This window comes from Taudactylus pleione, unplaced genomic scaffold (assembly GCF_031769625.1).
Source record: "Taudactylus pleione unplaced genomic scaffold, aTauple2 ptg000783l, whole genome shotgun sequence".
Lineage (NCBI taxonomy): Eukaryota > Metazoa > Chordata > Amphibia > Anura > Myobatrachidae > Taudactylus > Taudactylus pleione.
The window spans coordinates 225,735-239,424 of record NW_028285185.1 but is presented as its reverse complement, the minus strand read 5'-3'; the positions used below and the strand labels follow the sequence as shown (position 1 = coordinate 239,424).

General features: G+C 40.6%; 1 long non-coding RNA gene across 1 annotated transcript; it reads left to right on the top strand.

Moving 5' to 3' along the window:
- Positions 1–8,030: 8,030 nt before the first annotated feature.
- On the top strand, positions 8,031–13,275 carry LOC148475045 (uncharacterized). Its single transcript, XR_015872782.1, has 4 exons — positions 8,031–8,152; positions 8,711–8,737; positions 12,222–12,307; positions 12,390–13,275. It is a non-coding gene; the product is annotated as an uncharacterized LOC148475045 (long non-coding RNA).
- Positions 13,276–13,690: the final 415 nt, after the last annotated feature.

Sequence of the window (13,690 nt, the reverse complement as noted above, 5' to 3'; positions counted from 1 at the left end):
GCCCGGCCCAGCTCTCTACGGGCGGCCGGGAAACCCGAGCAATAAAAACATTAAAACATTGACACATAAAAAATAGCCTTTATGTTCCTGCACTCTGATGACTTGTTCAACACAGATGTATGGTCTGAATAAGCAGCATATGGGAACAAAATATACATTTTGAAATAAATGAAAGTGGTGGTCTCACATCAATATAATCAAGTCTTTGAAATGACTATTTAAAATGTTTTCTTGATCGCATATTCCCATATTGGAGTCTGATACAGCAAGGATCGCAACTGCGATTATGCATGCAATCGGACGATTGTTGCGTTCTGCGCAAGTGTATGCATCACAGTGCGCGTGCGCAAACTAGTCACTGCGATCGGGACTGCGATCACAATGACTACGCAGACCCATCACAGAATGATTGACAGGAAGTACTGTTTGGGGGTAGTGACGGGGGGTGGTCGGCGAAATGCAGGTGTGCCAGTGCGTTTGAACGCCGTTACAGGGGCATGCATAAATTATCCACTGCGGTGCCATATGCAGCTTGGCCTTTCGCTGTGTGCAATGAGATTAGCAATTCCTGAGTAAGGTCTGACCTTGTGCAAGTGTACGTGAGACTCCGATTGTACTTCATGTACCGATAGTTTCGCAGTCTTGCTAAACTTTACGGATGTGTGTAAGGTAAGGTGTCCTTATGTTAGGCTGCGACGGCATAGCAATTGCAATGGATTAGCATATCATCCAGTAAGACTGCGTGCGTAATCGCTATTGCACTCACAGTTGTGTTCCGAACTGAGGGCCTGAATCAGTCCAGCTCGCAAGTGCTATGCGCCGGCTCCAATGTGCGCATGCGCGAGACCCGGCTAGCGACGGGCGCTCCGCTGCTCCGGGTCTCGCACCAAAAGGGGACGGCTGTCGATTTTGATTGACAGCTTGCACCGTTTTGGAGGCGTGGTGTGGGGGTGGCTTCACAAACGGAGGCGTTCCCATGCGAACGCCTGCCATTTGTGGGCGGCCCCACTGACATCACCAGTGATGTCAGTGGGAAAGCTTCCAGCTCAAGCGCTCTTTCAGAGCGTACGGCTCTGAATCAGGGCCTGAATCAGGCCCTTGGTCCACAGTCCTGCAAGTGGTTGCAGAATGCTCGCAAGGGTTAATTTTCAAAGCCAAAATGTGAGTGTGCTCCATACTGCTGGTCAAATACCAGCCACATCTTTAGTCACAACATATTTGTAGCACCCTATGAAAAAAGAAGAAAAAAGACCAGCCGTAACACTAATACAAGACAATGCATTATTACCAATAAATGAGAAAAAAAATGTAGGCCCTGATTCAGAGGCGCTCGCTATTTGCGAGCGCACGCTCTGAATCAGGGCATTTTTTATTTTTTTTTAACCCGGCCTCCAGGCTGCTCGCTAAGCTGTGGGTGGCCTGATTATTTCGACCATCGGGTTTGCGAGGAGACCCTGTGGTAGGGTCTGAGGTCTCGCAAGCCTGAGTGGACTTCCTGCTCTAATAGAGCAAGAAGTCCACTACTGACATCACGAGTGATGTCAGTAGGGCCGCCCACAAACGGCAAGCGTTCCTTTCGGGAACGCATCCATTTGTCCAGCCTACAAAACGGGGCGAGCTGTCGATCAACATCGACAGTTGCCCCGTCTTGTAGCGAGCCCCAGAGCGAGTGGCCCCGGAGCGCAATGGCCCACCATTGAACTGCTTGCGAGCTCTATGCGCTCGCGAGCGGGTCTGAATCAGGCCCTTAGCCCTTTCTGTTTATATGAATTCATTGATACAGCTGATTCAGATTTATTCTTGTTTAAGAGGTATTTTTAAAAAACAATTAATGGTATTAAGATACTTTTGACAGTTAATGTACCTTTTCAAGACCTATAAAAGGACAAAACTATTTATATGCTAATTCCTATGTACTTTTAAGAGGCTTGCCATTTGAATCTGTATTATAAGGTCTAAAATAATGTGTCCTATTCAAAGTAATGTTAATATCTAGTAATTTTCACATTATTTGTGCTTATTAAAGTCAAACAAAGAAGTTTTAGTTGTAAGTACTTTAATAGCATTAGAAATGCACCCTGTAGCCTGGACAGCAGCCTTAGGACTCTCTAGATGCTCAGCTTCTTCCTAGTCCAGGCGGCACAGCCCCCTTGTCATGATGTCCCAGTGCACACTTCGGATGCTTCAGGCTCTAAGCCAGTGGTGTACCTCCCATCGGTGTCACCTGGTTTGGGGAGAGATGCTGTGCTCGTGGAGTAGCCATGCGCAGCCAAAAAGAGGGCGTGGCCTCGCATATAGGGGGCATGGCCTCACGGATAGAGCGTGTCCTTGCGGCCCGAACCTCGTATTCCCGACTCCCGTGCTTTTTACTGGGAGGGCCAGGGGGGTGCAGGAGGTGTGGACTGCCATGTGTGCAGTGTCAGCCCCCTCAGTGTCAGGAGCCAAATGCTGCACTAAATACTACAGTGCAGCACCTGGCTCCTGTCACGGAGGGGGAGTCTGCACCTTGGTGTCACCCCTTAGCGGGTGACACCTGGTTGCGGCCCGCACCCCCCTTGTGACGCCACTGCTCTCAGCTTTTTCCTGGTCCTGGTGGCCCCGCCCCTCACTGCAACATCATGACATCACATACGTATGTGTGTTTTTCAATTGACTTTCCTGCTTAAACTAGGGGAAAGATGTATTAATATGTGATCAGTAATGTCCATCATCGCATACTGTACTTTTCTACTTTAAGGTCCACTTGAATTCTTCAACAAAATCTAGACAGGCCAGCATCGTGATATCCACCTCTCCTGGCGAAGTCTACACTTTATGATCCGGCTGATATAATGCTCTTCCTACCTATCTGATCGCTCTTTTACTGTTCGTTTTTCGGATTCTGCCTCCTCTTCGCTACCTTTGTCAGTTGGAGTACCGCAAGGCTCTGTCTTAGGTCCTCTGCTATTCTCAATCTATACCACCTCTCTTGGCAAACTAATCCGCTCTTTTGCATTTCAGTACCATCTGTATGCGGATGATACTCAAATCTACCTATCTTCCCCAGATTTATCACCATCTGTATTGGTCCGTGTCACTGAATGTCTTTCTGCCATTTCATCTTGGATGCCATCTCGCCACCTGAAACTTAATATTTCTAAAACAGAATTAATTATATTTCCACCGGACAATATCAGTTACCAACCTGATCTCTCTATCACTGTTGATAACTCGACAATCCACCCCGCCCCACAAGCTCGCTGACTTGGTGTCATCTTTGACTCTGAACTGTCCTTTGTTCCCCACATTCAATGTGTCTCAAAATCATGTTACATACATCTAAAAAACATATCCAAAATTCGACCATATCTCACACAAGACACTGCAAAAACTCTAATCCATGCACTTATTATTTTCCGCATTGACTATTGCAATAGCCTCCTTACTGGTCTTCCTAAAAACAGGCTAACGCCATTACAATCCATTATGAATGCAGCTGCGAGACTTTTCTTCCTTTCCAAATGTTCATCGTCTGCTATCCCACTCTGTCAGTCCCTCCCATTGGTTGCTGGTTTTCTACCGTATTCAATACAAGATACTTTTACTTACACATAAGGCTATTAACAAAACCACACCAACATACATCTCTTCACTCATATCAAAGTATCGAACCAACCCGACCTCTCCGCTCAGCACAAGATCTGCATCTCTCATCCCCACACATTACTTGCTCCCATTCTCGGTTACAGGACTTTCTGCGGGCTGCACCCACTCTATGGAATGACTAACCACGCACAATAAGACTATCCTCTAGTCTCCAATCCTTCAAGCATTCCCTGAAAACTCACCTCTTCAGGCAAGCTTATCAGATTCCAGAACCACTCACATAACCTTCATAGCTTCCATATCTAATTACATCCCCTTTCACAGTCCACACACAACCTCACAGATTGTCTCTCACATCTTCATGACATTTGGCCGATATTCCAGTGTGACTGGATCATGCAGCCCACCAAGGAACTGTGCATTCTGGCTGGAGCAAAATGCAATATATAGCACCTATCCTTGTGTATCAATGCCTATTTCCCTATAAATTGTAAGCTTGCGAGCAGGGCCTTCCTACCTATATATCTGTCTGTTATTACCCAGTTTTGTTCAATTTATGTTTACAATTGTAAAGTGCAATGGAATATTCTGTGCTATATAAGAAACTGTTAATAAATAAATAATAAATGTGCGTCAATCAACCTGCCACTATAGGAAAAGGAATCCTGCCACTTAGCATTGTGGAGACCTACTATTACTGCATTCCACAAACTCCACTAATGCTCTAGAGACACTGGTTCCTCTACAGCACTGCACCACTATCCAAATACAATCACTGGCTGGTGAGCAGTATACCTATCCCCACTCAAGCTCTGCTCCATCACAAGTTTGAGTTTGTATAACTATGAGTACGGCTGTACTACTGCATTGCTATCATAAAACCATTCCACTGGTTAAGTACTGGGCTGTTCATTGTCTCAGGGCATGTGTTTGTGCGTACATACAGTACATGCTGCCATACCACCACTATCTGTACTCACATACTGTATTCCAACAGGTTATTGACCCAGGCATGCAAGTTACAGTTACACATGCCCCAAATTTTGAGAATGCCCAGCAGAACTCAGACACCATCTTAGACACATACAAGGCACAGACTTCTAGCAAACACAGATTGAAGACAGCACAGAGTGTTTACAGTGCAGTCTGTAATTAGAGAAGCTAGTTAGAGCACAGAAGCTGCATAGTTATGCCTGTGAGAAACATACACACAAGAGCTACTCCCATAATGGGGTTTATCAAGCTGAACGGTGCAGAAAAGTACACCACATAGAAGTTTGCTATGGAAATGCAACTAAAGCGTGAAAGACTGTAGACAGTGACAGTCCAAGCCCAGATGATGTAGAGAGAGCCATGGGTACAATTTGCAAGTGTAGAACAACATGTGCACTCTATCATACAAGGGAAAGTGTCAGTGAATGACATGCGAGCAGCACTGCAGACAACATATCAAGATGAAGTCTAATGAGAAAATTAATCTGAGATGTGTATTATAAAATATCAAGTTATGTGAATGAGGCAGTTTGAGTTATTGCATACTTGCCTACCCTCCTGAAATGGTCGGGAGCCTCCCAAAAATCGGGTGTTGCTCCTGACCCCCCAGAAGAGGGGGCAAGTCTCCCGGCCGGTGCAGCCTGCCCGCACCCCCCCCACTTACGTCTGCTCCCCCCGCTGGCGTCACCACTTACTTGGTCAAAGTAGCTTGGTCGGGGAAGCTGATGACGCAATTCACGTTGAATCGCGTGATTGTGCCCCTGCCCCCCCGGCTACACAACGCCGATAATATAAGCGTTGTGTAGTGGGGACGGGGCCACGATGACACGATGATGCGGCCATGCCCCTGTTCCGCCCCCGAAAATGAGTCACGCCCCCCTTCCCCCCCCACCGCTGTGCTGAGCTGGCTTCCTCCTCCCGGGAGAGGCAGCCAGATTGTTGACAAGTATGAGTTATTGACAAAGTGATGTCTGTTCTCAGCTACCATTGTCTGTAGGTGTGAAAGTAGATGATGAAGGGATTGCTACAAAATGTATCTTCCTAGTTGTGGCATTGGAAGCAAACACAGCCAAGTCTGAGCAAAGCTACTGCAGTATCAAGAACGCAAAGCTACTGCAGTATCAAGAACGCAAAGCTACTGCAATATCAAGAACGCGTGCCATGTGAGTGCTACATTACACACAAAGAGTAAATAACTCAGAAAGTTCAAATGTAAATGCTTGCTGCCACAGCTGCAATTTTTTCAGCTGGTGATTTGCAAAAATATGCTAATGGCCAAGTCATCGAGACTTGTACTGAAACTCCCACCAGAGCCATCGCAGGTGTCTGCAACTGCATACCCATATGCTACATCAAACTCAGTTCAGGCAAACATTGACTTCATGAGTGAGTCTATGGTCACTCAGAATGGCTGCCATAACTGAGACGCTGGAGCCTTGTTTCCTAAGTACAGGATTGCAGATGCAGAATGTGACACACCCCCTAGACACACCTGTATTTTTAGCAAACACTCCCCATTGCCTCCCCCAAATGCTCTCTGTCTGTCAATCATACTACGAATAAAGACTTGCTCCATTTGCGAAAACATCGGCATAGCATACAACTCTGGATCAGGTAAAATAAGTGACTTTGGATGCAGCTACGATGCAACAAAGACACAAAATTTAGAAAGAAGTATGAAAGTCCAGGAAATGCTACAGTGATAGAGCATCTAAGTCAGACAATGTGTCTCAGTGCAAAAAGAGCTTGTGAGAAAGCTCTGTCCCTGCGAATCCCCTTGGCACAATTCTCACTGTTTATTTAGGAAAAATACTGTGAGAATGTGCCTGCACATGTGCCCCCCCCCCGATCCCCTTCCTCCTCTCATCTCCCAGTTGCCTCCCTCATCTCGGTTTAGTGCCCTTGGTGTAGAAAGTAAAAAATAAAAGTAACCTGCATCAGGCGACTGATTGGTGCTCTCCTCCCTGTGACCAGATCAGCTGTTGTGTGCAGTAAGCTGAGATGCAGTGAAAGTTCTGGCTTGCACTGTACTGCATCTGAGTTGACCGCACACATCAGTTGATTGGGTCACACAGAGAGGAAAGCACCGATCAACAGTCCGGTGCAGGTACGGTAAGTTTTATTTGATTTATTTTCTATTCTTACACCTCTGCCATCAGCCTGTGATCTATTTAGACACACAGGCTGATGACAAGCACCAACTCTGGGCTCTTGTCTCTTGTCTACCTGCCAGTATTTTTTGTATATTTTAACATTAGTAAATTTAAAGTAGATAGCATTGCATATTACAAATATGGGAAATGCGATCTGCTTACTAAAAAAATGCGAATTTAAGGGTTTGGAGGAGAATTTTGCGAATTATCCTTCAAAATTCCTTTCATACATTTAGGTGATACTAGAATAATTTGAAAGGGTATGAAAACATGCAATTTCACATTGTTTTAGTAAAAATAATATTAATTAATATGCCCGTAAGTGTATGAGGACACAAGATTTTATTATATGTTTAGTAAAGTATTGAAATAAGTTTTGAGAAATTTTATTTTAAATTTCTAATTATTATATGTTGCTTCATTATAATGTTACAACTGGAATGGCATAATTGCAAAATTTGCCCCTCCAGGGTTCCCAATCTTTGTTAATAACCTGGTCTACAATGCAGAGCACAAACTATTGTTATCTGCTATCAGCCTGAAAAACGACCTGCACTGACCTTTGTGCAAGAAAAATATCTCCTTGCATGGCTACACCATTATCTCTAACCCATTTTCTGAGCTGTACATATCTATCGGGCCGCACCATTCACTTCATTTGATTACCAATAATCATTATCTCTGGTGCAAGAAATCTATATGAAGACCAGGTGGATCTCTCCATACACACAACTCAGATAGTCCTCCAATTCCATCTACACGCTCTCAGTACACTTACTCTACGTCCCGTTACCACCCAGTTACTTAGCCTCCAACTCATGCTCAAGTAGAGACATCGCTGAGTTCCATATGACTTTGAATTGCGCATACTGTAGATGAGAAAATGGACTTGAATCTAACTTTGCATCAATCCCTATATGTTCAGTTATAACAGTTTTAAGTATGTGTCCTTATATAAATGAAGTTGTATTTTATCCTCCTACCCTCCTATTTGGATCTGTATTTCCGACAAGATCAGATGAGCATTGTTAATAGGAAACACAATTTATTAAAAAAAAAAAAGAAATAAAGTGCAAATATTGTTTCAAAAATAGGAAGGATATAAGAAAACTCCTAGCTCATAAAAGGAATTAGTCATTTCCCAATATAAGTCAGTTTAATCCCCCACTATTAATTTGGGGTTAGGTTCAAATGAATGACATACCTCCAGAGTTAGTGCTCTCATGTCCGTCCTCTACAAGGCAGAGGTGTATAAATACGGAATCTAAGATACAGAACATCAGAGATTTGTACGTTTGACAGAGATCAACAATCGTCCATTGCATTTGGTTCGTATATAAACATGGCTGTGGTTCGTAACATGTATAAAGCTGGACAGTGGGTTCTTGTAGCTTATATGATTCTTAGCCTGCAAGGAGCAGGTCAGTGCAAAGCCTATTATCTATCTATCTATCTATCTATCTATCTATGTATCTAAATAACAATGTATTTATCTATCTATTTCATATCTATCTATCTATCTATCTATCTATCTATCTATCTATTTCATATCTATCTATCTATCTATGTATTTATCTATCTATTTAATATTTATCTATCTACCTATCTATCTATCTATCTATCTATCTATCTATCTATTTCATATCTATTTATCTATCTATCTATCTATTTATTTATCTATCTATTTCATATCTATCTATCTATCTATCTATCTATCTATTTATTTATCTGTCTATTTCATATCTATCTATCTATCTATCTATCTATCTATCTATCTATCTATCTATGTATTTATCTATCTATCTATTTCATATCTATCTATCTATATATCTATCTGTCTATCATTCTAAAATATCTCTATCTATCTATCTATCTATCTATCTATCTATCTATCTATCTATCTATCTATCTATCTATCTATCTATCTATCTATCTCTCCTTACACTATAGGTAAAGGAGTTTTCTATGTTTCCCTACAGATGCTCAGCCAAATATAACAGCACCAGGTGAGTTCACAGAATCATGTCTCCTATATGCGTGAGTTTTAGTAGAACACCACTGACAATACATTACATACAGTATTGTAACTAAATGATGGATATTAGCAGCCTTTATATTTCATTGTAAAAATGATTTGTATTAAATGAAGAATAACGCACTGGTAACCCTTCCAGCAACAGGCATTTAGGGGGAAATGTATCAAACCTTAGAGATAAAGTGGAGAAGTTGCTCATAGTAACCAATCAGATTCCAGCTTTCATTAATCTAGCACAGTCTTAAAATGACAGAAGCTGGTTGGTTGCTATGGGTAATTTCTCTACTTTATCTCTCACGAAGGCTTAATATATCCCTTATATCTTCCCTGTCAGTTTATGATGATGAATATGATTAGAGGAGGCAGAATAGGGCTAGAGCTGCTTAATATTGATTTTTTTTCTCTACAACCCTTATGTAAATAATATTACAGATAAAAAAGTTACTGGTATCATAACTATAAATGTGAAAATGAAAGATGCAATTTTGGCTTATCATTTAATTGGCGAGTAACATAAGGGCCTATTCATCATCGGGGTCCATCCAACACGCTGTGAGTAGCAACGTTGGATACAAAAACACCTGAGCAATTCAATATCACTCTGGCGTGGAGACAGCTGATCTGAAGATGAGCTGTCCCCTCGATTCCTTAGTGAAACTTAGCACAGCTGAGTCTGACAATGTTAGTGCACATTCGTGAACCTGGGATCAGGCGTGCACACAAAGTGTTCGATGTCAGACGGAAGGTGCCGAACAGGGGAGGATTATAAAAGGATCCCTCTTTACAACCTGGAACCCCTTCCCATAGGGTCCAGGAATCAGCACCATCTGAAGATGGCGAAGGTTCCTGCTGTCAATCTTTAAAAATTTGGTATTTTTGGATCTTGATGAATTTAGGTCTCCATACTAGTGTATGGGGACAGCGGGATAGATCAGGACTGAAAGGTAATTAGGAGATATCAGTGATATCTCCTGGATTACCTTTATAATAAATGGCCCTGATCCTTCATTTCTACAATAGTAGGTGAAAATTAATAGACCCCATAATGACAAATCTATGACGTTTTTAAGAAGAGCAATTATTTTGAATGCATTGATTAAAAAATATATTTTTGATCAATATTTTGGTTTTCACCTTTCACCTACTTTCAGTATTTATCTAGTCATCCATACACAGGCTGCATTTACCTGCGGACCAGCAACATGCACATTAGATTAGAGCAAGCCATTTAATGCTCAGGGTTACATACTTCCTGCATTCTTGGGGACTACCCAATAACCCATAACTCTAAATGAGCCAGGCTGTAAACAACACTCTATGGGACTACTGTAAATTCTAATAGAAACCATTACACATTTTCAAATATTGAACATTTATTTGGTACTTCTGTAGTTTGAAGTCTAGGCAATCACCTGGGAAACTCCAAGGAGAATTAATTTTCTTTATGTGGTGTTAATAAAGTGAGTGTGCGAGTTTGGAGTCTTATAATTAATGTAGAGATTTTTCTATAAGTGATGGATCCGATATAAAAAATTACCAGAAAACATACAAAAAAAATCAATTAAAATCTGAGGGCGTGACTCAGCAAGGAACGCAGTTGCTTATATGCACACAATCGGCTGCTTGTTGCATACTGCACATGCATCGCAGTGCGTGCGCGCAAACCAGTCATTGCGATTGGGACTGTGATCACAGTGACTATGCAGACCTATCGCAGAGTGATTGACAGGAAGTGACGTTTGTGAGTGGTCGGCCGAACGCAGGCATGCCAGTGGGTTTGAATGCCATTGCATGGGCATGCATAAATTATCCACTGCGATACCATATGCATCCTGAGACCTCATAGCGTGCGCTGAAATCAGTAATTCCAGAGTAAGGTCTGACCTTCCTTAACTGTGCATGAGACTTTGATGGTACTTGATTGTACCGATGTTTTTGCCACCTTGCTAAACAATATGGATGTGCGTGTAGGTGAAGTGGGCGTCCTTATTTAGTGCTGCGGTGGCATTGCGATCGATATGGATTAGCATAAATTCATATTAAAGCTGCATGTATACGCTATATTGCGATCCTTGCAGAATCAGGCCCTAAGCTTCACGTGGAAATATGCAGTCACATTTTATACAGGCTGCTCTATTTAAAACATTTGTCTATGAAGAGTGCATAAACAATATAGTGTTCAATAGGAGTTTATGAAAATAATAAACTTAAAACATACTGTAGTTACTGTAGGTATAGATGGTGTCCACCATACATAAAATTAACAAATGTATCAATTACAGTTTATCTGAAGAATGAATTGACGTAAAACTGAGAAGTCAGATAGGTTAGTGCTGTCACTGTGAGTGTTACCTCAATGAAAGTTGAGAAAATATTAATGATTAAATTTTATTTTGCACTGAGGAAAGAAAAAGCTATAATAATTTTAATATGTGACTGAAATTAGTTTTTAATAAAACAGTTACTCTTTGGAATAAGCCTAAATTAGTACATTGCATATCAACATTTTGAAGGTCTTCCCTATAGTGCAGTTAATCAAAGTTTGCATGACAATGTCTCCCTATGGGTGAGCACAAAGCTAGAGGGACACCATTGCTTGAGTTTAGAAAGCTCGATACATCTCACCCATAAAGAGCTCAACAGTGGTCAAGTGGAGATGTGTCCTGTAGCAACCAATCAGTTAGGAGCTAACTGGTTACTAAGGGAAACTTTAACATTTGTCCACTTCTTCGCTCTTTAGGAGGCTTGATACATCTGCCCCTATGTGTCTTGTGTGGCACTAAATGACCACACTAACTGGATAAGCTCTCAGTTGGTGAAGGTGGCCTTGTTCATTTATAAAGTATAAATTGTGTTGGCTTTAATAATTCATTGAAACCATTGACATCTGAAGGGTTGCCAACCCTTAAATATATGTAATTGTCTGACAAATTTGTTCATTTACATTAAATTTCTGTGCAAAATTTGCACTGAACCAAGAAGATTAGCAATACGTCATCAGGAATAAACTTTTAATTTCTTTTTGGAAGCTAGAAAATAAACACAACTGTCTGACTGGTTGTCAAAGTTCTGGTCAAACTAAATAAAGAGTTAATGAATGAACCCATATATTATTTATAAAAACAATGAAAACTGCCAGTATAAAGCTATATTGAAATTGTTGGGAAACAATTCTAAAGATCATCTACAACAGAATGAGAGAGTCTGAGATATTGTATGTACATGGGTTATGACTTGACACACTCTCAATGTCATTAGTGTTACATTTCTGTGTAGTTGTCAGAAGGGGACCTCTACTACTATCATACTAATGGGTAGAAATGTGCCCTCATTTTAAATGACTACAGAATGAATGACTTTGAGGATGGTTGGCAATCCTCGAGTCTCCGAATTGGACATTCAGGTGCTGTTTCAAGGTATTATGTGAAACTGGAATTATCCTGTCTTTCATTCAGGACCCGTGGTTCCAGGCTGGGGAATTGCTCTTTTGGTGTTGATGTGCTTGTTCCTTGCCGGAATCTTGATCTGCGTCTGTTGTGTGGTAAGAACCGGATGATGTCAATGTTTCTAATATGTACCAGAGTAACCCACATTTTGACCTATTTTTTTCTCTTTTTCTTTAGCCTTTTTGCTGCAGAAATAATGGGATTGAAAGTCAAAATGGACTGTCCTCTGCTATCAATAAGATGGCTTGCTGGAACTGAGGCTCTTCAGATAGACACAGGAGCAAAGCAAATTCTCAACTTGTAATTCATTATCTTTTCTACTGTATTCATCTCTGTACACCCTGGAATGTAATGCATTTCATTATAGGTTGCAGTATCTTGAACATGACCTCCACACATTCTCTGCATATATGCACATTTTGCTATGGGATCTCTTTGACTAAGAATTCAGACATTTTATTTGTGTGGATAATCGGAATTAGTGGGAAATGCTAAATGTATATCTTCTTTGTCTGTTTGTAAAATTGGGGCCTTGAATAGGATCTAACTAAAAATCAGAATGGTAATGCAACCTAGATTAACTACATCATGGTTGTCACTCATTGAATTTCCCTGTAATGATGATATTGGTTATTGAATATAATATTTCTTCATTCCCAATTCTAGGCTTTTAATGTATTATATTCATTGCAGCAAGCCAATTGACTGGCTGGTAATATTTAAGATTTATTCCTGATATCCATAGTCACTAATGTATTCTGAATTAGCAATGTTTTACTGCAAGTTACTATCATTCCATTTTATAACATGTTTAATTTTTTGTTAGTTATAGCAGGCTATCTTAGCCTTTCTGCCACGTTATTTCCATTATTCACATCTGTTTACTAAATTTTACCCCATCTGAGAAATGCTGACCTCTGCAGTTAGACTATGATCTCTATCTGTGGTCATGTAAATTTGTTGTGGTTTCAATTTGCCATCTATATTGTTATATTGTCTAAATATTATTATTATTATTATTATTATTATTATTATTATTATTACCACTGTGATACTCATGATATTTGGGCATTAAACCATTTATGTATATATATATATGTATATATATGTATATATATATATATATATATATATATATATCTACTGAATCAGTTCTATGTTTCCCAAATGTGAGGAAAATGTAAAAAATAATTTATCTATTAACAGGATACTAAATAATAAACAGTAATAATAATAAAATTTAAAAAATACCTTATGCAATACATGTTAGTTCTGATGTAAATGGAACACCCCGGCAATAATCTGCTGGTTGGCTACTACTTACAGGTTCACTGAAGCATACTGTATAGTGACAGGTGCAGGGGAGTGTTCTTTTTTTTCCTCTTCCCTCACACCACAGCAGAAAGGCATGAGGTCTCCACCCCAGACACAGTAAATAAACACTTTAACAGTAAAGAGTTATTATTCCTCTTTATGAC